Source organism: Neofelis nebulosa, chromosome 13 (genome assembly GCF_028018385.1).
Source record: "Neofelis nebulosa isolate mNeoNeb1 chromosome 13, mNeoNeb1.pri, whole genome shotgun sequence".
NCBI lineage: Eukaryota > Metazoa > Chordata > Mammalia > Carnivora > Felidae > Neofelis > Neofelis nebulosa.
In genome coordinates, this window is record NC_080794.1 from 16,776,562 (window position 1) to 16,801,982 (window position 25,421).

The 25,421-nt window shown below is 39.3% G+C and overlaps 1 protein-coding gene across 15 annotated transcripts in view; it reads right to left on the minus strand.

Annotated features, from left to right (window-relative positions):
- PCDH15 (protocadherin related 15) overlaps positions 1–25,421 on the minus strand; it is a 1,242,339-nt gene that overhangs the window by 878,708 nt on the left and 338,210 nt on the right. Inside the window, exon 1 of one of the 15 annotated variants that reach the window (XM_058696333.1) lies at positions 24,635–25,075. The exons of the other annotated variants lie outside the window; for them this stretch is intronic. The gene's annotated coding sequence lies outside the window, so the exon portion shown is untranslated. Of the gene's footprint in view, positions 1–24,634; positions 25,076–25,421 lie in introns of those variants that run through there. 15 annotated transcript variants of the gene reach the window in all.

A 25,421-nucleotide genomic window follows, 5' to 3' on the forward strand; every position in this document is an offset into this window, starting at 1 on the left:
TTTATTTATTACAGTGCGGAAAAGAGAATGTGGTAGATGCTAATTCAGTGTTACCTGAAGTCTTCCTATCACATAAACTGTGTGAATGCTGCAACAAAAGCTATGTTATAACCTACTAGCACCCATCCTTACATAGAGTTGGGGACATAATAGGAGATGAGCAAAGTCATTTACCTTAAATAGGTAAATACAGAGAAGCGTCCTAATTGCAGTGCTGGGCTCCACGTTTGTGTGGCTTTCTGATCCAGTTTGATTTTTCTGCCACAGGTTGAGGACAAGAAAAGAAAGGGAGAGGAGAGAAGAGGAGAGGAGAGGGGAGGGAAGGGGAGGGGAGGGGAGGAGAGAAGGAAAAGGAGAAGGAAAAGGAAAAGGAAAAGGAAAAGGAAATAAAAGAAAAAAAAAGCAACTAAAAACCTAAGCCTAATGGGCCAAAGGGGTCCTTAAAAAAACACAATGGATTTTGTGGAACAGTAAAGGGCTTGATCAGAACTCTAGGACAACCCATTTGATGAACTGATGATGTCTTAAACAAACCAGTCACTTTTCTGGGAGAGAAGATTTTTGGACTTTGTCTTTTCAGGGCAAAAGACTTCATAGACACTTTTCTTATGCACATATAAGTAAATGTTGGGCATTTTAACTAATTGTCTCTGAGTTATTCTTTCATGCTTGCATTGTGAAATCCAATAATAATTAAATAATAAATAAATTTAATAAGTAATTTAGTAAAAAATACAATTCATAAATAGGAGGGAGGAGTGTTTTAATGTGTTTAGTATTTGGACTTCTTTTTATGTTGTTGGAAGACAAAGAATGCTTTGGTAAGTATTGGCCTTCATAAGCAACTCACATTCGACAGAATTACCGTAAGTCTTACTAAACATGATGGCAACATCTCCTAGATGACACAGGAGATACATGAGAAGTGTAAGCACAACTTTGGATGCTGTCCTTCTGGGTAGAGGTAACTTCAGTTGAAGTGGGATAGCTGTTATTTTAGGTGGGGGCAATATGAAATTTTATCTAAAAAAACAAACTTTATTTTTTTTACTTTCAGTGAGAGAGAGAGAGAGAGAAAGAGAGAGAGAAAGAGAGAGAGACAGAGAGAGAGAGAGAGAGAGAGAGAGAGAGAGAGAGAGAGACCTCACTAACCATGAGATAATGACCTGAGCCAAAATTAAGAGTCATACAATTAACTGAGTTACCCAGCTGCCCCCGAAATTGCTTCTACTAGAAACTTATGTGTATGTCAGGCTATCAGTAACTGAGATGCACATATCACCTGTTGTTTTTCCCCAACCTAGCAACCTTCTTCTTTCTTTTTTTTTTTTAATTGACTTTTCCCTGGGAACAACTTCCTTTGTCCTCTCTGTAGTAGTCAAACCATCACACCTACCACCAACGACAACTAAGAAATCTAAATAGGACGCATGGATGGGACAATTCCCTGAAGGTTTAGTAATAGATGCCAGAGGAGAGAGGGCCTCCTTTCCTTAGTAAATACAGTCACGAGTTTAAGTACTGGGTCATCAGCGGGGTTAACATCTATCTGAATAGACACATCCTGACTAAGAATAAAAGTCTAACATCATTGGAGACAGACACACGTGTGCACACGTGCGTACACACACACACACACACACACACACACACACACACACAAAGACATCCAAAAAGAAGTCCGTTTGAGTCCCTGGATATAGCCATACCTGAAGAACTCCGTGCTATATTTATTACTGCTTAAGCTTATTTGAGCTGGTTTTCTTTTTCTTACAAAGGAGCCCTAACATACTAGCTGAGTAGAATATTGATGAAGACATATATTAAAAATAAAAAACATGAATACGCTTTTGATATGAACTTAATTAAAAATTTTAAGCTATAAATGATATACTATACAGCCCATTAGATGTAATTGTTTCTCAAATTAACATTTCTTAGTGTGCATATATGCCAAATCACTCAATTTTGAGTATCTTCATATATTATTGTAGACCTTTCATCTATACTTAAATTGTAGGCACTTTTCTCCTTTATTTAAAGGAAGCACAACCAGATCCATGAGAATACTCAGTTGATTCATATTGAAGAGTAGCCTCAATGAGATTATTCCCAGGGAAATCCAAACAAAAACCTAGACATTGGACTTTTGGCTTGAGTTCTGAGTCGTCTCTTCTTACCAGCAAAGTAGTATGTATTTATTTAATTTTTTAATCTGGTAAATATTAGATTCCAGTAAGTCTTCTCTTCAGCAGAGGCTTTCCTGATTCTACGGTTTCTCCACATGATTTTATTCCTCTGGGTCTTGCTTCCTCTCCCCTCTCATTTCTGGTCTCCCACTGACCTCCTCTGCTCTCCTGTCTCTGACCTGTGCCCCTAGGTGGTTCTTACAGTGCCTGGCTTCTACACCTCCTTCTACCCCTGACCTACTTCCTTCCTTCACTCTCTCTCCACCTGTCTTACTGCTTATCAGCACCCTTATAGACAAATGGGAAAAATTATCGCTTCATATGATAATTTAAGGAGGCATTTGAAGGATATTACCATCATTTTCTTTACAATGAGGAACATGATCTGTGATATTCAAAGCAAATCATTTCCAGAAGTGTTCGAATGCACTCAAACATGAATTCAAACAAACACCTGAATTTTTCTTCAGGTTGCAAAACCCGAGTTTTTAAAATTTTCTGTCAGTTTAGCAGTAGAGCAGAACACAATCTTCAAAACATGAATGAAAAATTTAATAGTAATTAATATGGATTAGTTTCCTGAAAATGGTTAAGTAGAAGAATAAAGATCAATGCCTTCCACAAAATAGACAAATCCTAAAAAAATATGCATTTTCATACTTGCTTTTGTTATTTGCATAAATTCCTTAACCATACATGAGCCCATTCTCCAGGACTTCACTTAGAAAATATCAAGGCCATGACTGCGAACAGAATTGGACACCATGTGTCACCTGACGGGACATTTTGTTTTATCTCCATGAATGAAGAGACAACATACTAAGATGCACACTCACGTTGGAGCCATAATACACACCACGGTGACACAAAATATATCCACCGACTTTTTGGAAAATCCTAAAGGTTACTCCAGGGGGGACCAGGTTTATGTGTGGTTTGTCTCCTCTGTCCTATACTTACATTATTTTGGGGTGAATCCGTTGAAGTGATGGGTGACTCTGTGTAGCTACATCCTAGAATGATCCTTTCACTACTATTCCCAAGCAAAACCAACCTCACAGGGATGGATAAGTACCTTCTCCTCTGCTCGTGCTTCAGAAAGAAACACTCCTCCTTTGGCACGTGGGGCAAGGGTGGCTGAGCCTCACATATGTGGGGCGATGAAGGGCAGTGAATTCACACCAAGCCCAGGAGTTAGGAAAACAGATACTTAGCTTTTTTATTTATTTATTTATTTATTTATTTATTTATTTATTTTTTAACTTTTTTTTTTTTTTAAGAAGTATTCACTTTTTTTTTTTTAATTTTTTTTTTCAACATTTTTTATTTATTTTTGGGACAGAGAGAGACAGAGCATGAACGGGGGAGGGGCAGAGAGAGAGGGAGACACAGAATCGGAAACAGGCTCCAGGCTCCGAGCCATCAGCCCAGAGCCTGACGCGGGGCTCGAACTCACGGACCGCGAGATCGTGACCTGGCTGAAGTCGGACGCTTAACCGACTGCGCCACCCAGGCGCCCCAAACGTTTTTTTATTTTTGAGACAGAGAGAGACAGAGCGTGAACAGGGAAGGGGCAGAGAGAGAGGGAGACACAGAATCGGAAGCAGGCTCCAGGCTCTGAGCCGGCAGCCCAGAGCCCGACGCGGGGCTCGAACTCACGGACTGCGAGATCACGACCTGAGCCGAAGTCGGACGCCCAACCGACCGAGCCACCCAGGCGCCCCAGATACTTAGCTTTAAGAGCAGCATGTATTCGCTAAAGAATGCTCCATGTTTACTTGCCCATGTTTACTTTCAGCAGGTTTCCTGACTACATACTTACAAAGTTTTGAAAACTTTGATCACAGTTTGAGAAGCAGTAAGCAATACTCTACAATCTATCAAGGGAAGGGCGCCTTCATCTGTTTTCTCAAAATATCCCTTTATAAAGCACCAAAGTAAATAACTGACCATATTTTTCTGTGAGTTTATCTTGCTAGTTCTTTGAAGTTCTACATACCATTGCTTTTTGAAAAACTGTTTTAAAACAGATGAGATGAGCATCTCTTTCTTTCTTTGTGTGTCGATAATGTCAAGGAAAGCCTCCTCACACACATACCACCCTGTGCCTCACCTAACATGTTAACACTTCGGATAATGAGAAGAGCCAAAGTGGCTACTAAGTATCTTATTCAAATGAGCTCTGATCCCAGAGTAAATGTGGAAGTCTCCATGCAATTCACGGACTGCTGCCTGGGCCTGTGTTTTAATAGCAGCGTTTGATGATGTTGGCACTCTTGATCATTTTCTGTCTTTGAAGTTACTGAATTCAATGATCCATCCTTTGTGTTTATTTATCAGGACTGTGAACATCATAAACAATTTAAGATGTTTAGAATTGAATGCTGGGTTTAGATGGCAGAAAAATGCAAAGTTAGGTAAAATTGATGAGCATAATTCTCATGTATCTATTATCTCTTTGTTAATAGAAGTTCTCTTTCTGAGACAGAATGGAAGTGGTGAAGGAAGGGAGCAATCTGAGTCGAAATCCATGAATTCTTTTTTTTTTTTTTTTTTTTTTAAATTTTTTTTTCCAACGCTTTTTATTTATCTTTGGGACAGAGAGAGACAGAGCATGAACAGGGGAGGGGCAGAGAGAGGGAGACACGGAATCGGAAACAGGCTCCAGGCTCTGAGCTGTCAGCACAGAGCCTGACGCGGGGCTCGAACTCACAGGCCGTGAGATCGTGACCTGGCTGAAGTCGGACGCTTAACCGACTGCGCCACCCAGGCGCCCCCGAAATCCATGAATTCTAAGATAGAATAACAAGCATGCCTTTTTTGCATGTAGACATCCAATGCTAAAATAGTTCATAAAATACAGGGAGGCTATTGACGCAAAGAGGAATTCAAAGGAAGAGAACTTAGATTCAAAGCCTCAAACAATGTCATTAGAAGTTTGCCTCTGTTTTTCTGGCCTCTTCTGTGATGCCTTAGTTTCCAGGATGGCTTCCCATAATGGTGCAAAGACGATCATTACAAACTCTTACACCCCAACTCCCTGCCCTCCTCTCGACAGCCTTATCCCCAAGAAAAACCTTCTTTCTAGGCATTTCCAGTAAAAATCGTAAGATTAATTCTAATTTTGCCTAGCTTGGGTCATGTTTATGGCATATTAAACAGTCACAGTTATTAGGGACCAGGATGACCTTGGTAATATACCCAAGTCTGGAACTATAGAGCCAGGTTTTGAAACCAATGGACTCAGAAGAGGTAAGAAGTAATTTTCCAAATTAAAACCAGTGTTCTCTTACCAAAACAATAAAGGAAGGATTTCGGTTAGTCAAAAACAACTGCTTTCTATAATTAAAATGTAAGCATTACAAGAGAAGTCTCTAATACAGAACTGAAATGTGTAAGCAATTGGACCGTTCTAGGGAAGAGACAGGGATAAAAGAAAACAGAAGGTCAAGCAGTGGTAAAAAAATATATATATAACCTAACACTAGTCCAAACACAATGTTCATACCACTGATAGCAGGCTTTCGCTGGGGTTAGTTGACCAATCTTCTTACTCATAAAATGAGAACCAATGTAATCTTGAATCCCATTTTACCTACTTGGGACTTGCAACATACCATCAGAAGCATATATAATCATAATCATATAAAGAACACTACAGAGTGAAATTTCTATACCTCATTGTTGTTAGCTTACCAAAATGCTAATTAGAGTGAAAATTCTTATTTAAGATATATTTACATGTAAATTAAGTTCAAGAAAAAATATCGCAGAGATATTGGCGATAAAAAATGTTGCACTTTCAGAAAAAACAAAAACAAACAAACAAAAAAAGAACACAAAAATTTAGTTGAGGTTGGGGCGCCTGGGTGGCTCAGTCGGTTAAGCGTCCGACTTCGGCTCAGGTCACGATCTCGCGGTCCGTGAGTTCGAGCCCTGCGTCGGGCTCTGGGCTGATGGCTCAGAGCCTGGAGCCTGCTTCCAGTTCTGTGTCTCCCTCTCTCTCTGCCCCTCCCCCGTTCATGCTCTGTCTCTCTCTGTCCCAAAAATAAATAAACGTTAAAAAAAAAATAAAAATAAAAATAAAAAAAAATTTAGTTGAAGCTGGGTTGAATATGGTTGTAAGTAGGGTAGTCTTTTAAAAGAAAAGTTAGGTTAAGCTTCTCAAGTAATTATATGACGATAATGAAGATATCAAAATGGAGCTCAGGACATACTACTCCAAAATATGGCACCTGGGCATACTGACCATGTTAGGGTGAAGGAGTGTGAGAAAATGGCAGAGGGAGGAAGGTCACTGTATTCTCCCCTGACTCTTCTCTCTTGAAACAGGTCATAAAACCTTCATATGAGGGGTGTCATGTCTGTTCCAGGAGCATCCTTATCTCTGAAGACGAAGGGATACTGAAAAGAATCCTAGCAAACAGACTGAGTTTCTCCCCATCTGGCACACTTGCATCGATACTCCTAGATCTGTATCATATCTTTCCATTGCCATCCACCCTTCATCAGACCTCACATAGAAAACCCAGGTCTGTTTCTTTAGATCTTCATTTCCTTCTGAAGATCCCCTGTCACTACAACTTACATTAAACACACGTTTACGCTTTTCTCCTGTTCATCTGTCTTTTCCAGTTTAATTCTCAGCCGGAGCCAGGGACCCAAAGAGGGTTCAGGAAAACATTTTCTTCTCCTACATCACAAATCCAAGAGTTGATATTTCTAATTATTATGACATAGCTGACAGATCATTCAGTAAAACAAAAACTTCCTTGAACTTTCAAATCAAACACCACACTGTTGAGGTCTTAGCTGTAAGTTTGTGTTTGTCTGCTTTAAAAAGCAGCCCTTGTAAATCCCCATGTATTTTATTAAACCATTCTAGGAGTTAAAATGTTCTTAGAGTAAGCACTTATGAAAGTCTTGAGCACCGCCACTAGCATTAAGGAAAGCACAGGCAGGCAAACTAGTGTTTTTGTAATGGAACAAGAATATTCTTCAATTGCAATTCACACATTTGAGCTGTTTAGACATGTTGCAATGAAACAAATTGCCTATTGTCAAGTGCACATTTTCAATACTGAATAGTTGCCAATGTTGTCATGTTGAGATAATATTTTTTCTTTTTTTTTTTTTCCTCTGTGCTTCTAGAACATAGGTTTGTGTGACAATTTAAGTTGATTCTAGCAACTTGCAGCTAATCCTTGAGGACTTGTCACAATTAGATATTCAACTTGAGGTGCACGCCGTGGACCATCTGTGAGAGGGCATTATTTCATTTCTCTCAGGGAATAGGGAGACTCGTTCTGATGAGGGGCCCACCCTGGCTTTTTGTGAAAGCTGGAGAGTGCCAGGTGGTTGGTGCAGATAAATACAGAGAACAATAGTGAAGGAAAACACGCCGGGGCTCTGCCCGCAAAGCTCTGCAATATCGCTGTGTACCTACAACAGGTGCTGTCCACTGAGACCCTCTGTGTCAGGCCTATGTACACGGCCAGCATATGACTCACGTTCCGTAGCTCAGATTCCATGAAACAATAAAAACACAGATGGTATGAAATTTCAGAGCGCAATAAGGGCATGAAACCCTCATGAAATACAACTATGAAATCCTCCCGTTCTCAACGGGACTGTACTTACATTGCTATCTGCAGAAAGAGCTCGTGGGAGTAATTACGGGGTTAGGTGGTCTTCAGGTGAAAATGTTAATACATAATACTTAGCCTGTTGAGAAGTTTCAAGAGAAACATAGATTTCCCAGGAAAACTGGAGAGTGGCCTATTAACCACACAAATGTGATCTATTAGGCCTGATTTTTAAAAGTGAAAAGAGGGGCGCCTGGGTGGCGCAGTCGGTTAAGCGTCCGACTTCAGCCAGGTCACGATCTCGCGGTCCGGTCCGTGAGTTCGAGCCCCGCGTCAGGCTCTGGGCTGATGGCTCGGAGCCTGGAGCCTGTTTCCGATTCTGTGTCTCCCTCTCTCTCTGCCCCTCCCCCGTTCATGCTCTGTCTCTCTCTGTCCCAAAAATAAAAATAAAAATAAAAAAAAATTAAAAAAAAAAAGTGAAAAGAGGGATTTTTCCATCAACCTGAAGAGGAGAGAGAATCTTTACAAGATCTCCTTGTCCTGAGCTCAATACATAACAAGGAAAGCAAAGTGGAATGGAAAATAAGACCAAGGAAAATAATGCTGTGTCTTTCAGGGGTCCCTAAGCATTTTATGAACGTGAATATCCATAGTATCTATCTGTGTTCCAGGCACGGACAGATCCCAACATGATGCCCTGAGTGTCTCTGGGCCAGAGACAGAAGTCTTGAAATAGGCCAATGCCGAAGAGAAGAGCACATTCAGTAGTGAGACGAGGTGCAGGACCGAGTGTATTAAATCCACTGGCAAGCCGTGTTCCTCCATGTCCCTCCAGAATTTATTACACACCCCAAGGCATAATGATGTCCATGAACCACTGTCAAACCTGTTTGGCAAAGAATTTTAAAACTTAAAAAGAAACAAGAGATTGGAGATGAGAATCACAGATGGAAGGATAAATCCAAAATGATACAAAGAAAAAAGAACCAGAACATAAGCTTCATGAGAACAGATTTTTTTTTTTGTTTCTATCTGCTGTGTCCCCACTAATGAGAACTGTGTTTGCACACGGTAGGCACTGAATAGAATTGTTCAATGATGGAACAAAGTGTAATAGAATATAATTTGTATTAGAATGAATAAATTACCCAATGACCTACTATGTGCCATTCGCCATTCTCTGTGCAAACCAGTTTATGTAGATCGGCCTGTGTAATCACTATGAAAGCCTCTGAGAAAGGTGCTAATATCCTCTATTATAGAACAGAAACTGTAGTCAGAAATGATGAGGAAGTTGTCCAAAGCCAGGCTGACTTCAAAGTATAGACTCCTTCTGGGGCGCCTGGGTGGCTCAGTCAGTCAAGTGTCTGACTCTTGGTTTCAGCTCAGGTCATGATCTCATGATTCGTGGGTTTGAGCCCCATGTCAGGCTCTGTGCTAACAGCTCAGAGCCTGCTTGGGATTCTCTCTCTCTCTCTCTCTCTCTCTCTCTCTCTCTCTGTCCCTTCTCCACACACACTCTCTCACTCTCTCTCAAAATATATAAATAAACATTAAAAAAATATACAGACTCCTTCCTTCACATCCAATATAATCTCCCAGAAGGTAACGGTACTGAAAAAAATATCACCAAGGAAAATGCCAATTTCAAAGAAGACAGAAGGCCATGCTCACATTCCTTTCCATGTCTCACATGGCAAGGAAGTTCTGATCTTCACTCTTAGGATATACAACTTGATACTAAGTGCTTCATGCTCTATTGTCTAAATAGTAACACAAGAGTCATTACCTTTTCTCTGGAGTGGTATGTGCAGTGTCTTTGTGTGAAATATGGTCTGTACACCCTGTATATCTCCTAGTTCAAGGAAAATAGTCACACAATATACCTGGGAATAACAGAAAAATTACAACAACAAAAAAACAAAGCATAAAAATGAGTAATATGTTACAGTTTCCATTGCCAGAAAAAATATGCAAAAAAGAACAGGTGAAAAATAGAGATGACGTAGACCAAAAAGGAATGTGTGGTGCGGTACTGATTGACTAATCTACCTATCTTTCTATCTATGTATCTACCTACCTACATACCTACCTACCTACCTATTATCTATCTACTGGTCTACCCAATGACTATCTATTAACAATCTATCATCTATCATCTATATATCTACCTATTATCTATCTACCTACCTACGAATTACGTATCTGTCTATTGAGCTATCTCAATATGAAATAAAGGGAGAGTTTCAGTTTGAGAGCACCGCATTCTGTGAAATAGTCTACACTTTTACACTAAAGAATTAGCATATACTGAATGGAATTCTCTTCTGATTTGTTTCTGCTTTAATTTATTCCAAGCTTTGCTACTTTTTAGAAGTTACTACCAGCTAATTTATAAGTCAGTAGTGTTAGCATCTTGTCAAGCATAAAAGCTAAGTTTAAATTTCTATTACATGGGTCAATGTGATTAATGCAAACTATGACATTACTAATCAAGAAAAAAAAACATGTCCCTTTGTACAACTGAATCATACAGTGATAAAAACTTTTCATGCATTACAAGTAGGCTGTCCAAAGTTAAAGAAAGAACTTTGCTTTCATTGTTCAAGCAAAACAAACAAAACAAAACAAAAACAAAACAAAACAACAATCCATGTTAATCTTTAATTAAGAAAAACAAAAAGTTACTCAAATTGAGAGTAACATGAATCAAAACATTTGCTGTGTTGAATTTCGAGGATGCAAACACTGTTGAGAAGTGATAGGGGACTCTCTGGTCTTTTATGATTTTCATGTGAAGTTATTCCAGGTGATGGTATAATTACTCGGCTTTCATCTATTCAAAGGTACCAGCCCAGCAGCTGTCTCTCTTAGCCCCTCCAGTTCTATCCTGTCATACCCATTAGCCTACATCACCCATTCCGTGTCTTTATGCCCACGGAAACCCCGCGGGAGTCATTTACAGCGACCTCCACAGTTGCCTGTAACTTTTCCACAAGCCCTCCATGCTCTCTTTGGTCTTTGTCTGTCCTCATTCACACCTGAACCTATTCTAACCAGTCTCCTTCCTCTACCACACTCCTGAAACAGCACTGCCCACAACCACATTCCTAAAGCCAATGGCCAACTCTCCCACGAGTCTTACCTGAAGTAGCAGCAACGCTGGGCACGACTGATTATTCTCTCCTCATTACAAGTAAAAATCTTCCTTGTGTGTCCAGGTTCAACATCCTCTAAGAATTCCCTTCTGCCTAACTTCTCAGTGTCCTCTGCTGATGTGTCCTCCTGTCTCCAATCTCTCAACTGTGGGGGACAAAAGGTCAGTGCCCAGAACCACTCTTCTCTATGTGTACCCGCTCCCTTTATATTATCAACTAGTCCTAGGACTGGAAACCCTGTTTATAATCTAAAAATTGCAGAAGTTATAGTTCCAAACTGACCCTCTCATCTGAATTCCATACTCCTAACTTCTCTCATACTCTACTCCTCATTTCCATTGGGATGTCCAAAAGAGACGCCATTGGATGTCCAAAACTAAATTCCTCCTGATCCCCCTCAAACCAGATCCTTCCATCTTCACTCCACTCAAGGGCAATACCTTTTACCTTGCTAAGGTTGAAATCCTGGGGGCCATCCTTGACCCCTCATATTCTCACACTGCAGCCATTGATGGATGCACCATCGATCCTCTCCTAAATCTCAATGAACATCTCTGTAATGATGTCAGCTCCACCTCCCTGGTCCAAGCCCTGTATGACCACCTCTTCAGATTAGCTTCTTCATAGGTATCCTCTACGGTTGCCATTCCGAGTTCATTGACAACACGGTGTCTATAGGAATTCTACATAAGCAAGTCAGCTCACACAACTCTAATTCATATCAACAAACTATAACAGGATTTAGTCCTCACAAACTCTGTAACTAACTAGTATCCTTCTCTCCCCTTGGCTCATTTTAATCAAATCATGCTAATTTTTTTTATTTTTTTATTTTTTTTAACATTTATTTATTTTTGAGACAGAGAGAGACAGAGCATGAACGGGGGAGGTCAGAGAGAGAGGGAGACACAGAATCTGAAACAGGCTCCAGGCTCTTAGCAGTCAGCACAGAGCCTGACGCGGGACTCGAACTCACGGACCGCGAGATCATGACCTGAGCCAAAGTCGGACGCTCAACCGACTGAGCCACCCAGGCGCCCCTCAAATCATGCTAATTTTGATGTTCTCCAACATGCCATGCATATGTCTTTCTCAGTACCTTTGCATTTGTTCTTCCCTTTTCCTAGAAAGTTCTAACTCCAGAAACACACCTGGCTTAACCGCTTACCTTCATCAAGCCTCTGTTCAAACGTCACCTCACTGGAAAAGTCTCACCTGATTTAAGTATTTTAAGTAGCATTTCCATTTACCACACCTTATTTCATTTATCTGCTCTGCTTTTCTTTGCATCATATGATCTATATATTTCAGTTGGTAATTTGTCTATCACTTCACATCAGACCCAGAGTTGTATGTAAACTTTGGACTGTTTTTGAAAAAATTTTTCAGTGTTATATAATCAAACTTAATACCTGTTACACAGCAAATGCTGAATAGAGATGTTTTGTATTAAGAAAATGAATACTTCTTCACAGAATGTATACAAAACCCGGGGTGTTTGGCATTATGCTGTTTTTTAATGGGATAACAAGTCTAAATCGGAACTATTTATCACAGATTGGTTTATGGTGTTGCAGTAAGATATTGCAATTCAGTGCTCCCCCACACTGGCTAACTGGGAAGCGGGATAGAATACTTAAAAGCATGGACTTTGTCTTGAATACTTGGGCAGTTAAACTCACTGGGCTTCAGTATTCTAATTGGAAAAAGAGAGAAGATAATGGTATTCCCTTCATGGTCTTATTTAGATTTTTAAATGTAAAACACAAAACACATTGCTTGATGTATGTAAGTTTAAATCATTAATCAGAAGCTCATTACCACTACTGATGATAAAGAAACTTTTACATGAAAAGGCCATCAAATGAACTAGAAAGAAGATGGAATCAAAGCCTCAGCTCTCAAGTCCTATTTTTCTCCAGGAATTCCAAGAGATAATACAACAGCTGCCAAGAAATCAAGAATCATTTCTGAGAGTTCTTCCATTATAACAGAATACTACTTGTATAAAAAGTGCACTTCTATTGATGTAAAGAATACAATGATTACCTTAATTAATAAAGCTAAATCACCAAGTTACCTAAATAACTTACATTTAGATAATGTTTTTATTTAAAACATGAAGCATGACTAAAAATCATCAAAATCGATGATACTTACAATGCAATATTTCTTAGCATGGGTGCAAATGAGCTGACAAAAGATTACTGAGTATGTAACATATTTATGAATTTTGAGTTTAAATTTTGAAAACTTATTTCATTTGCTCAATAACTTAAGTGTTCTCCATCTCATATAAATGAAATAAGGTATAGTATGTTTTTTTTTTTTCAACGTTTTTTATTTATTTTTGGGACAGAGAGAGACAGAGCATGAACGGGGGAGGGGCAGAGAGAGAGAGGGAGACACAGAATCGGAAACAGGCTCCAGGCTCCGAGCCATCAGCCCAGAGCCTGACGCGGGGCTCGAACTCACGGACCGCGAGATCGTGACCTGGCTGAAGTCGGACGCTTAACCGACTGCGCCACCCAGGCGCCCCCAGTATAGTCTGTTTTTATTTGGAACTGTTTGAATGGGATATTTAAATTTATTAATGTTTATTTATTTTTGAGAGACTGAGAGAATGTGCAGGGGAGGGGCAGAGAGAGAGGGAGAGAGAGAATCCAAAGCAGGTTTTGTGCAGTCAGCACAAAGCCTGAAGTGAGGCTCAAACTCATGAAACTGTGAGATCATGATCTGAGACACCCAGGCGCCACTAAATGGGGTATTTATTATTAGTAGTAGTAGTAGTGAAAGGGCGGGCCTACGCCGGCCGACTCCATCTTGTTCTGTGTTCTCCACCTTGAGTGACTATGTCCCCGACATGACCCCTTTTCCGGGAAAATCACAGAAACCTCAGACCGCGCCTCCTCCCCTTGAGTAACCTCCCGCTCACCCGTTCAAACTTCCTGATCAAAACACTCCCAGCGACCTGCCTAACAGGACTCCGACCCTTCCCCAGCCAATCGGCTGAGGCCACAGCCATTACCTCACCAACTGCCCCTAGGCCCCAATAAAACCTTTGTCCTTTTGAAACTCGCTCTCTCTCCCCGGTATCTCACCGCTGCTGCGTCGGTGCAGGTAGGGGATTGAGCTCGAGCTAGCTCGAATAAAGGCTCTTTTGCTTTTGCATCGGACTCGGCTCCCTAGTGGTCTTTGGGGATCACGAATTCTGGGCATAACAGTAGTAGTATTTTTATTTTTGAGAGAGAGAGTGAGTGAGGAGAGGGACAGAGAAGGCGACACAGAATCCGAAGCAGACTCCAGACTCTGAGCTGTTAGCACAGAGCCTGGCTCGGGACTCGAGCTCACGATCTGTGAGATCATAACCTCAGATGAAGTCAGACACTTAACTAACTGAGCCACCCAGGCACCCCTGAATGGGATATTTTATTTATTTTTTATTTTTTAACATTTATTTATTTTTGAGACAGGGAAAGACAGAGCATGAATGGGGGAGGGTCAGAGAGAGGGAGACACAGAATCCGAAACGGGCTCCAGGCTCTGAGCTGTCAGCACAGAGCCCGATGCGGGCTCGAACTCACAGACCGCGGGATCATGACCTGAGCCAAAGTCTGATGCCTAACCAACTGAGCCACCCAGGCGCCAAGCATTGAATGGGATATTTTAAATAAATTTATTAAATGTAAATTTAATAATTTAAATAAATTTAAAATATCTTAGTGAGATCGGCAGACGTTGCTTGTAACCGATTTTTTATTGCCATTACAACAAATTACCAAACACTAAGTGTCTTAAGAAACATATTGCTAATTATATCACAATTCTGGAGGTCAGAGGTTTGGGTTGGATTTGCTGATTTCTCTGCTCTGGGTTTCCCAAGGCTGAAAGTAAGGTGTTGGCCAGCAGGGCTCCTGAGAGGAAGTCTTGAAGAATCTACTGTCTGGCTGTTCCGGACAGAACTCAGCTTCTTGTTGTAAAACTGTAGTGTGCTCGCTTGCCGGCCTTCACTGGCACCACCCGTACCTTCTCTAGGCTCTTTCCCATCGCTGCCTGCACCTGTCCTCCATCTCAAAGCAGGCATGTTCAGTCCTCTGGGTACTTGGGATCCCTCTGGCTTCTCCTGCTGTCAAAACTCTCTCAGCTCCCACCAGAGAGACCACTCTTCTTTTAAGGGGTCCTGTGATTAGTTTGACTAAACCAAGACAAGACAAAATTAGCTCCCTACCTTGAGGTCTCTAACGAGAATTCCACCTGCAAAATTCCTTTTTCCATGGAAGGTGATAAATGCAAAATCCTGGGGTTTAAGGTGTGGCTATTTTGGGGGAAGTGGGGACTGACGTGTTCTATCACACTGCTGCTTCCGATCTCGGGAACTGCAAACACTTCCAAAAGTGATGGGCTTCACGACAACTTCAAAAACATTAAAGTAAGAATGAACACTGACTGGGGCGCCTGGGTGGCTCAGTCAGTTGAGAGTCCGACTTCGGCTCAGGTCATGATCTCATGGTTTGTGAGTTCGAGCCCTGCGTCAGGCTCTGTGCTGACAGCTCGGGGCCCAGAGCTTGCTTTGGATTCTGTGTCTCCCTCTCTTTCTGCCCTCCCGTTCTTGCACACTCTTTGTAACTCAAAAATATAAACATTAAAAAAAATTTTAAAAAAGAACAAACACTCTATTCTATCATTAACCTGCTCTTCTCTTCTGTATTCTTTGTCTGCTTATCAATTAAAAATATATCACTGTAAGTCTCCTCAAATGATTTCTGCCTACTGAATTTAAGGACAAACACATCTGTGTTGGTAATTCTATTAAGGTAAGAGAAAATCAGGGTCGACTGAGTGGCTCAGTCAGTTAAGCATCCAACCGTTGATTTCAACTCAAGTCATGATCTCATGGTTCGTGGGATTGAGCCCCGAGTCGGGCTCTGTGCTAATAGGGCCCAGTGAATGCCTACTTGGGATTCTCTCTCCTGCCCTCTCTCTTATGCTCTCCCTGCTTGTGCACACATGTGTTCTCTCTCTTCCAGAATAAACTTAAAAAAAGAGCACTAAAGGTTGATTTAAACTGAATTACTTTTGTATTGTTGACTGCATATGATGAAAATCACATCAATGAAACTGGAGAATTTTGCCAGTAGACTCTATTATTTTCTCAATAATTAAGTATGATTCTGCATTGCTCCCAAAGGAGTACATAAAGGAAACCATAAAAATATAATTTTCAGAGAAGTGAAATATATTAAATATATGGGTAAATTATATAAATTAAAAATAATCTTTATTACTGAGAATTATTTTATGAACTTAAATTAAAATATAAATTAGGAGTATGATACTTGAATTAATTTTCTTTAAAGATGAAATCATATAATCTATCTATATATTAATCTACTATAGAGTTTTACTTTTCGGTTCTTACTGAGCATATACTGCAATTTGCTGTGATTTATGAAACGAGCAATGATTAGAAACAAAATATTCCCAATGGAGTAATAGCTTGTCAAGGTTTTGGAAAGAATGTACATTCTAAAACATCCTAAAAAATAATTCACTCAGCTTCCAATGTGAAATATCACATTGTCTATTAAAAACAAATAATTTAAAATATTTTCTTGGGCGCCTGGGTGGCTCAGTCGGTTAAGTATCTGACTCTTGATTTCGGCTCAAGTTCATGAGTTTGAGCCCCATGTTGGGCTCTGGGCTTACAGCATGGAACATGTTAAGGTTCTCTTTCTCTCTCCCTTTGCCCTTCTCTCCAACTCATGTGTGCTTTCTCTCTAAAATAAAAAATAGAGTAAAATGTTTTCTTTAAATATCTAATTTTAAGATTTTATTATTTTTATTTCTTTATGCCAAAGTTCTCACAGTTTCTGTATCTTGCCAAGTATCAAGTATAAATTAGGAAAGAATCCTATTGTGAAGGCATCTGTCCAGGTCTTGACCCTACTTAGACATTCCCAGATTAACCGAGGCAACATCCGTAATGGAGAGACTACATTTGGCTTTTATTTTAAAACGATTTTAGGGCTATATTCTGGATTATACTTGGACTCTATTTTCTCATGCTACCAAAAAATATAAAGGCTTTTTTTTAAAATAAAGTGAGGACTAATTTGCCTAGAATCACTTTTGAAATGCCACACTTTATTTTTTAGTAGTTTTTACTGTTCTGTTGTAGTTGAATGCAGAGATGATACATGGTTATTCAAGTTAAACTGGAATTCATGAGAAGAAAATATCATGCATGCATATGGGAAATTCAAAACCTCAAACGTCATCTTTCCTCTGGTAGAACTTACAAATAACTTGTGGCACGTCAAATTGGCAATAATTCTAGCATTCCTATTGGTATTTTTATTTAATAAATTGAACACCACATACAACTTACTACTAGGCCGCATTAACTATGCCTCAAAAATATAATTTCAGGTGCACCTAAAAAGTGCAATAGAAAAGAAAATGGAAAACACTAATTTACATATGTTACACAATATCAATGTATGGAATTTGTAATTCAAAGAATCCTAATTTTAATAGAATTGCAGTGGCTATCTGGTAAAACTCAAATGTCAGAAATCATTTTCTACAAGAGCCCGAGTCTCTCAATCATCAAAATGAAAGAAGCATTTTATGTTTCCAGAAATACGTGTGTATGTTTATAGAATTTTGACAATATGTTTAAAAACACAGCAAATATGTTTTGAAACAAACAAGAGTAGATTGGATTTATTAATGTGACATATAGAGTGTACTTCCTTAGCAGTAGAAGCGGGATGACCCTCTCTAGCACGCAGAACTGTTAGTTTTGGGGAACAAGTGGAAAATAAGCTAAGAACAGACATGGCAGTCTATGTCTGAAAGTTTGATTAAATATGTGTCAATTCTTAATAATTGCTATGAAAAGCCAGCAGTACCCTATTAAAATTTCTGTGTTCCAAGATTGGGTTTTATACCACTGGAGGCAAACTACTGAACTATTCATCATATCAAAACCTCTACAGGGAAGAGACAGAGTGTTCTTAGCTATCAAATAGTATGCAAGTCCACAAATATAAAGAAAGTCAATTTTTTAGCATCTATTCTCATTCCTGACCTTTAAATCAATCTGATACACCCACACGGATAAGTTTCAGAAACTCAAAAGAAAACGCATTGAACACAGAGGACAATCCTTACTTCTTTTTCACATGGTCCCACGCAATTAGGTTCCTGAAACAATTCTCACTCTTTACCCTAACTCCAGTTGATGACAGTCTCATTTTAGACTTGGTCTTTGTTTTTGGGTCCTTTGGGTTGGGCTCTGGATCTAGACAAAGGTCTGGGTTTAGACCTCCACCCTGACACTTAATAGCAATGGAAACTAAGGCAAGTTGCTTGTCCTCTCTGGGCCTGGGTTTTCTCCTTTGTAAAATAATCATAATAGCTTCAACAATAATGGCTGTTAGTATTTACCAAGTGAATGACCATTAATATATTTTAATCCCTAAATCTCCCCATCTTAGAGTTCAGAAAGCTGAGAGGATTCAAAGCCAGTTACAAAGGTCAAAACACAATTCGAAGACTCAAATCCATGTGTTTGGGGTAATACATCCTACTTATAGGGGTTGTTCAGAGTTGAAACAATGATAAAGCCTTAAAAAACACATTGCCTTACCTCAGTCCCTTAAAAGTTCTCAATAAAAGTAAGTGCCTGGTACATAATTCAGTTCTCAGTTCATATTAACTCTTGTCATTCTGGCAATGAACGGGAGCGGCATTCCTGTATTTCTACCAGTGGAGTTTACAACATAAGTCCGTCTTGTCCGGCTGCCCAAGTCCAGTTTTGTGCCTGGCACTCCCTTCCTCACTCTGGCCACCCATCCCGGGTCCCGTGGTAGTTCTGCACCAGCCAGGAGAGAGGGTGCTGGGATGGACATTCATATGAAGCAGGGAAACCTTTCTCTCTTAATAGGAACATTGGGAATTCTTTTGGCCTTCATGAGAAAATTCTCAACTCTACACCACAGGTTAAAAAAAAAAAAAAAAGTAAATAGAAATCAGGTACCCACACATATTACTGAGATTTCTAACATCTTAGTTAAACTTCACACTGCAGTTAATCCCATAATCACACAGGGAAATAATCCATAATGCCATGTCTCAAAGTCATTAGAATGACATCACCTTGCTATTTTTAAAGGAGATTGCACAAAGTACATAAGCCTATGTGTGATCTGCAGCGTGCATCAGCAAGTATGACTGGCAAGAGGTACTCCATTTTATCTCTAAACTAATAGAATTCTGCTCAAATTGGGCATAAACCACATTGTTTTATCATTGCTTAAAAAGTCACGTATGCATTTCTGTTAAGTACGCATGCAAAGTAAACTTTATATAATGCTTATTCTTTGTGTTATTTTGGTTAAAATGTTAAATGCTTCTTAAGGTTTAAAAGGATATGCATGTAGGGGTGCCTGGGTGGCTTAGTCAGTCAAGCGTCTGACTTCAGCTCAGGTCGTGATCTCACGGTCCGTGAGTTCGAGTCCCGCATTGGGCTCTGTGCTGACAGCTCAGAGCCTGGCCCCTGCTTTGGTTCTGTGTCTCTCTCTCTTTCTCTGCCCCTCCCCTGCTCGCAATCTGTGTCTCTCCATCTCTCAAAAATAAATATTGAATTTTTTAAAAAAAAAATAAGAAAAAGTATATGCATGCAATACAAATGATCATGTTTATTATCTGTAACAGTCAACTTCGTGAACTCGGAGCTGTCCTCAGCTGTTGTCTGATCTGTGATACAAGACCAAATTACAAATTCTTTGCATTTCCTTGTTCTCTGGACTTATCCTGTATGTTATCATTTTTATACATGGTTGAAATTAAAGTTAAAAGTTATGACACACTGTGATATCCCCTTGCAATTTTTTTTATTTTAATGAGAACTACAAAGAAGACATTCTCGTGTGTGTGTGTGTGTGTGTGCGCGCGCACGCATGAGAGAGCTTGAGGGATTAATGAAGAGGCTTTAATTAAGCAGTCTTGGGGAAACTGTTTTAAAATAGCAACTCAACTGAACCAAGTAAACTAGGTTAAAAACATTCAGAAAACTATTATATAAGCCGTTAGTGTGCTCCTCAGCCAATTGCCTTTTATGTCTGACCTGTGATTTTTAACTGTAGCTGAAATATGGCATGTAATTGCATAAAAACCCACCCATCCATTTATTGAACAATTATCAAGTATCTAAAACAAGTTTATGTTCCAGGTGGAAGAAAAAGAATAACAACAGATTTCTTTTGCTTTTATTCAAATCATTATCAAGCATTTATAACATTTTACCTTCTTATTATACACCCTGTATCCAGGTTAAAGAAGTTTCAGCATTTTTTTCAGGGGTTTTGGATATCTTTCTATTACAGCATTTATCACACCATAAAAAAGCTATTTATTTTAGGTGTCTCTATACTTAGGAGGTCTTCAAGGATGGGGACCATAACACCTAGTGTGGTGTTAAGTCAGATGAACACCTTTTCTGTTTTTTTTCCCCCTTGCCTTATTCTCTTAAGATTTTACTTTCATGGCCTTTTCTTTCCTATGCCCCACAAGCCAAATGCAGCTTTCTTTGGTTTGTAACTTGAATTCCTTTTTAATGGTGGAACTTGAGTTAGGCAAGGGAGATTTGTTGAAAACAAAAACGTGTCCTTAAGTCAGCAAAACATTTTTTATTCTTTATACACCAATGATAAAAATGCCACTGATACTATTTCCTGGATTGAATTCACAGGGACCATATTACATTCTTACCGAGAGAAACATTACGTTAGAGTGATAGTTCCTTACCAACCCTGGTTATTATTTGATTTGACTTCTTCTAAATCTCCTTCAACAGCTCAAACATAATGTAGTTTCCTAAATCAAACTAAAGCCATATCACAGTTGCTGTGCATACATGTAGGAAGTATGTTTCATGTAATTTTTTTTTCTGATTAGATGACTCTTAAACATATGTGCATATAATGTTCCAGAATAAGTTGTGTAATGCATGGTATTGATCGTAATCTATATTTATAATCTTTGTAATCTATAGATTCTAATATGGAGATTCTAATAGTCTATATGATATTCTATATTGTAATATTCTAATATGCATTCTTATATTCTAATCTAATATTTATAATCTATATTTGTAATCTGTATTGGAAGTTGCATTTCTTCACATCTATATTGTGGCATTATAGGGTTTAGGTTAATAAATAGAACATATTTTCAGCTAAAAATCCTGAAGATTAGTGCCTGCAAGGTCAGATACAATGTAAACACACTTTGAAAGACACCAACTTGGACTTGTGCTAACAGTGGACTAAATAATTTGCATAATCCTATCTTCGAAGAATCATTTGAAAAGCTGGACAGAACATTTAAAAAATCTGCATGAAGTCATCAAAATAGCAAAGAATTACCAGACTAGCATGTGAGGACCAGGAGTACAACAGAAATCTAGGGAAATGAGCTGAGCATTTTCAGACATTTTAATCCTGAGGATATTTCCTGATCCCACAAGACCACTGAGAGGTTGAGAGGGTGAAGTGAGATGTACCATTGTTGTGGGTCCAAGGAGAAAAAGAAAAACTATAGTATATAGCCTGATAAACAAGAACTGATAAACTCTTTACTTTCACCAGGAATCAGAAAGTACACATCCACAAAGTAGAACGAACCAGACGTATAAATCCTTGTATATGGCTTGTTGCTGAGCTATTCATCCTATCAGTTGCACAGTGTCCACAGGGCACACACGTACTGAACAGAATGGCAGGCATGTTTGCCAACAGAATTTGAATTGCAGTTTTTTAAATCCCCAGAGGAAGATTTTTTTCTTTTTTACCAAGCATATGTAATTGAACTTTTTTAAGTTAAAAGATGCTTGTAGCATCTATAGGGATGTTTCTCAGAACATGGTGGCTGATGCCATAATGAAGTTTTCTCATTCTTATGTCTACTCACCCTTATGAACAGTCATGACAAGGGGAATCAGCACCCTTTGTGGGCTCACCTCAGCAGTCTGTGCATCCTAACCAGAACAGAGAAACTCGATCACTGCGATTTCCTTATGGGCCGGATGCTATGGTGTGACCTGGGATCTGTACTTGTGGTATATTCATAGGATACATCAATACAAAAAAGCATGAAAAAGCAGTTTCCGTAGAGAACTCATTCTGGTGAAGGCGACAGTGGACACATCCGCCCTTGGGGAAACAGTTGTGACACGAGTGCCCAAGAATCAGCGGGCGTACTGTGGCATCTGTATCCCTCATTGATATTTTCTTCCTGTATGATCTCATTAGTGTGAAATGTATTGTTTGCAACTGAGAACACTGATAGACATCATCTTTCTCTTATTCTGGCAATATCTATCTTGAATTCCTTAGCAGACACTTTTTTTTTTCTTTTCCTGTGTGGGTCTCTACGATGGGTTTGCTTGTCAGATGAAAGGCAACACTCAAAGTCCCTGCGGTCCAACATTACGATCAATATACATATGTAGCTTTTTACGTTGTTAGTTAACATTAAATTAAGTTCATATCAATTTCTTCAGTCGCATCAGACACATGTTAAGAGCTGAACACCCACATGTGGCTGGCAGCTATCATATTTGGCGATGCGGAAACAGAACATTTCTATCAGTGAAGGAAGTTCTATTGGACAGCCTGCTCTAAGGCACAATGTGACTAGACCGCACATGCCTGCATTTAGATTAGAGAAGCCTTTGTTAATGGATTGATTGATTCTATTAACGGTTTCAAGTTGTAACCTTGATACCATGAGATATTACATTCATCCTTCACTCCATTGTTCTATCTGATTTTGCCGGTAAGGTTACAAGTGATCAAATTAGAGGCAGCGCTCACTTCATTTCAGAGTAACAAAAATCAAATCTCATTAGCACTCATTACCAAATACTGAGGGCTTCCTCCGAGCAACGTCCTCGTGAATGATGTTATTCTCTATTAGAAAATCTACATGCTGACACTAAAAGGCTCATCCTGTTCAGAAAATACGTCTGGCTTACGTTTGAGTGTTCAGTTGGGTCCAGGGATGCCTGGAACGGAGTGTGTAAGGTGGGCATTTACTGCTGTCACCTGCCTCACGTGGACGTCTCTTCCTTTTGCTAATGGTGCCCCAATTTTGAAATCTCCCCTGATATATACACAGCCTTGGTGTTTCTGTCAATCAAAATGATCTACTCACCCTCCCCTGGCCTAGTGCTTGACTTTGGAAGCAAGGTAACCAACTGCGTTATGTTGCAAGAATTTATCACAAGGAGCAAAATTGAGTCGAATTAGTTTACACAAGAGCAGTTACTTGAAACAAAACCTCCTTAGTTCCTCCTCTCTAGACCCTAGGACTGTTTTCATTCGGTCCTTCCTGAAATGTGATTGTTTCATCTTTCTTTGAAAAAAATGTCTTCCTATAAGCTTCTAATGACTTAAAAACAAAACAGGTTCTAAGATAACCAGTTGGTTTATGGGAAAGTGTCTAGCGTGGGAAGGAATGCCACGTATCAATATCAGAACGTACGTAGGATGTACACTTGACATCCTCAAGTGCCATCCACACCCCTCGCCCCCCACCACGACAGCTTCACACACTACTGACCCACCGCTCATGGCCTAGATGTGGACTCCGAATTCAGCCGCCTAGGGGTGATCTAACCACCATGGTTCTGCCCACTTCGGCCAGAATATTGCTTTCCTCTCCCCACAGTTGTCAGCCATTTGAAGCTCCATTTCCATCTGTGAGTGCTGTTAGAGATGTTGGCAAAGAGAACAGAGAAGAGAAACTACTACTTTCAAGAGATTTAACCTTGTCAAATCTGTTGGAGACTTAAAGAAACCATGTGGTAGGGCACCTGGGTGGATCAGTCAGTTGGGCATCTGACTTCTGCTCCGGTCATGATCTTGCGGTTTGTGGGTTCGAGCCCTGTGTTGGGCTCTGTGCTGGCAGCTCAGAGACTGGAGCCTGCTTCGGATTCTGTATCCCTCTCTCTCTCTGCCCCTCCCTCGCTCATGCTCTCTCTCTCTCTCTCTCAAGAATAAAACATTAGAAATAAAAATAAAATAAAATAAAATAAAATAAAATAAAATAAAATAAAATAAAATAAAATAAAATAAAATAAAATAAAATAAAATAAAATAAAATAAAATGAAACCATGTTGTAAAAGTGATCAATTTGGAAAAACAACAAAAAACAAAAAACGACAACAAAAGCATATATTTGACTCATGTTTTCTATGTCAGCATTTAATCTAATACCTTTAAGCTACACACTGGACTATATATTTTCCTGAATGATCTCTTCAGGGTTATTGTCATAAGACAAATCTCTAAAACCTGATGGTTTAAATTAATCAGGATTCAGTGATAAATAATAGGGCTTAGTTGCTAAGTGAATTTTACCAATAGGCTTGAATTGGTTCAGATACTACAAAAAATCTGGTATGTCAACAATAATCCCATGAACTCAAAAGGGCTTAGAGCTTAAGAAAATTGCCAACACGAAACACCACCAAGAAGGTGGGCATTCATTTTGATCAATACAAATTAAGTATAATTATCAAATTTGGTAGACTGATATTTAAACACACTATAAGGAAGGCCAGTTGAAGTCTGATTTAAATTCATACATCCATCTGAAAAAGTTTATAAAATGCAGTTTCTATTTACTTACACATGTAGACTGGTCTGTATCACCATTTGAATAGAAATTAATAAGCGAAAGGTAGCCATGTGAATTCAAGCAGAATCATGTCTAAAAATCCTCCCTGTAGAACCACACTGCAAAAGACAGAGGTTTTGAATGCTGCAAACTAAGTATTTGGTGGGATTAGTGTCAGCTGTTAAATATAAAACATCTAATAGGAAATGTGACCCATCAGTCTACTCAGATAGCATGTTCTCTTCCCTGGTTCATGAGAGATATGTCAGGAACATAGAAAGGAATAGAAATTTAAGAACCTCAGAGCAATGAAACATCCAACATGTTTTTATTGCCACAAAGAATATAAATTTAATTTGCCATTTTTAATTTATCAGCCTTTCAGCTGTATTCCAAAGCTTAAGTAAGTTTATTTAGGAAGAGACATTAAGTGCACATTTTCACATATGCTTTGATCTTTGTAATGTCCAAGTTTGAGCCTCTTTTTTTAACTTTATTAATTTATGTTAAGATGGAAGGGAGGGACAGAGAGAGAGAAGGAGAGAGAGAATCCCAAGCAGCCTCCACAGTGTCAGGGCAGAGATCAACATGGGGCTCAAACTCATGAACCATGAGATCGTGGCCTGAGCCAAAACCAAGAGTCCAACACGTAACCAACTGAGCTGCCCAGGCACCCCAGCATTTTTCTAATAATTAAAGATTTACTTCCTGAATAAGTAATTTAAAACGACCCTTGTATTGTAGCTATGATGATGACTTAGTGTAGTGTAGCTATAGCTTATATAATTGTATAATACCA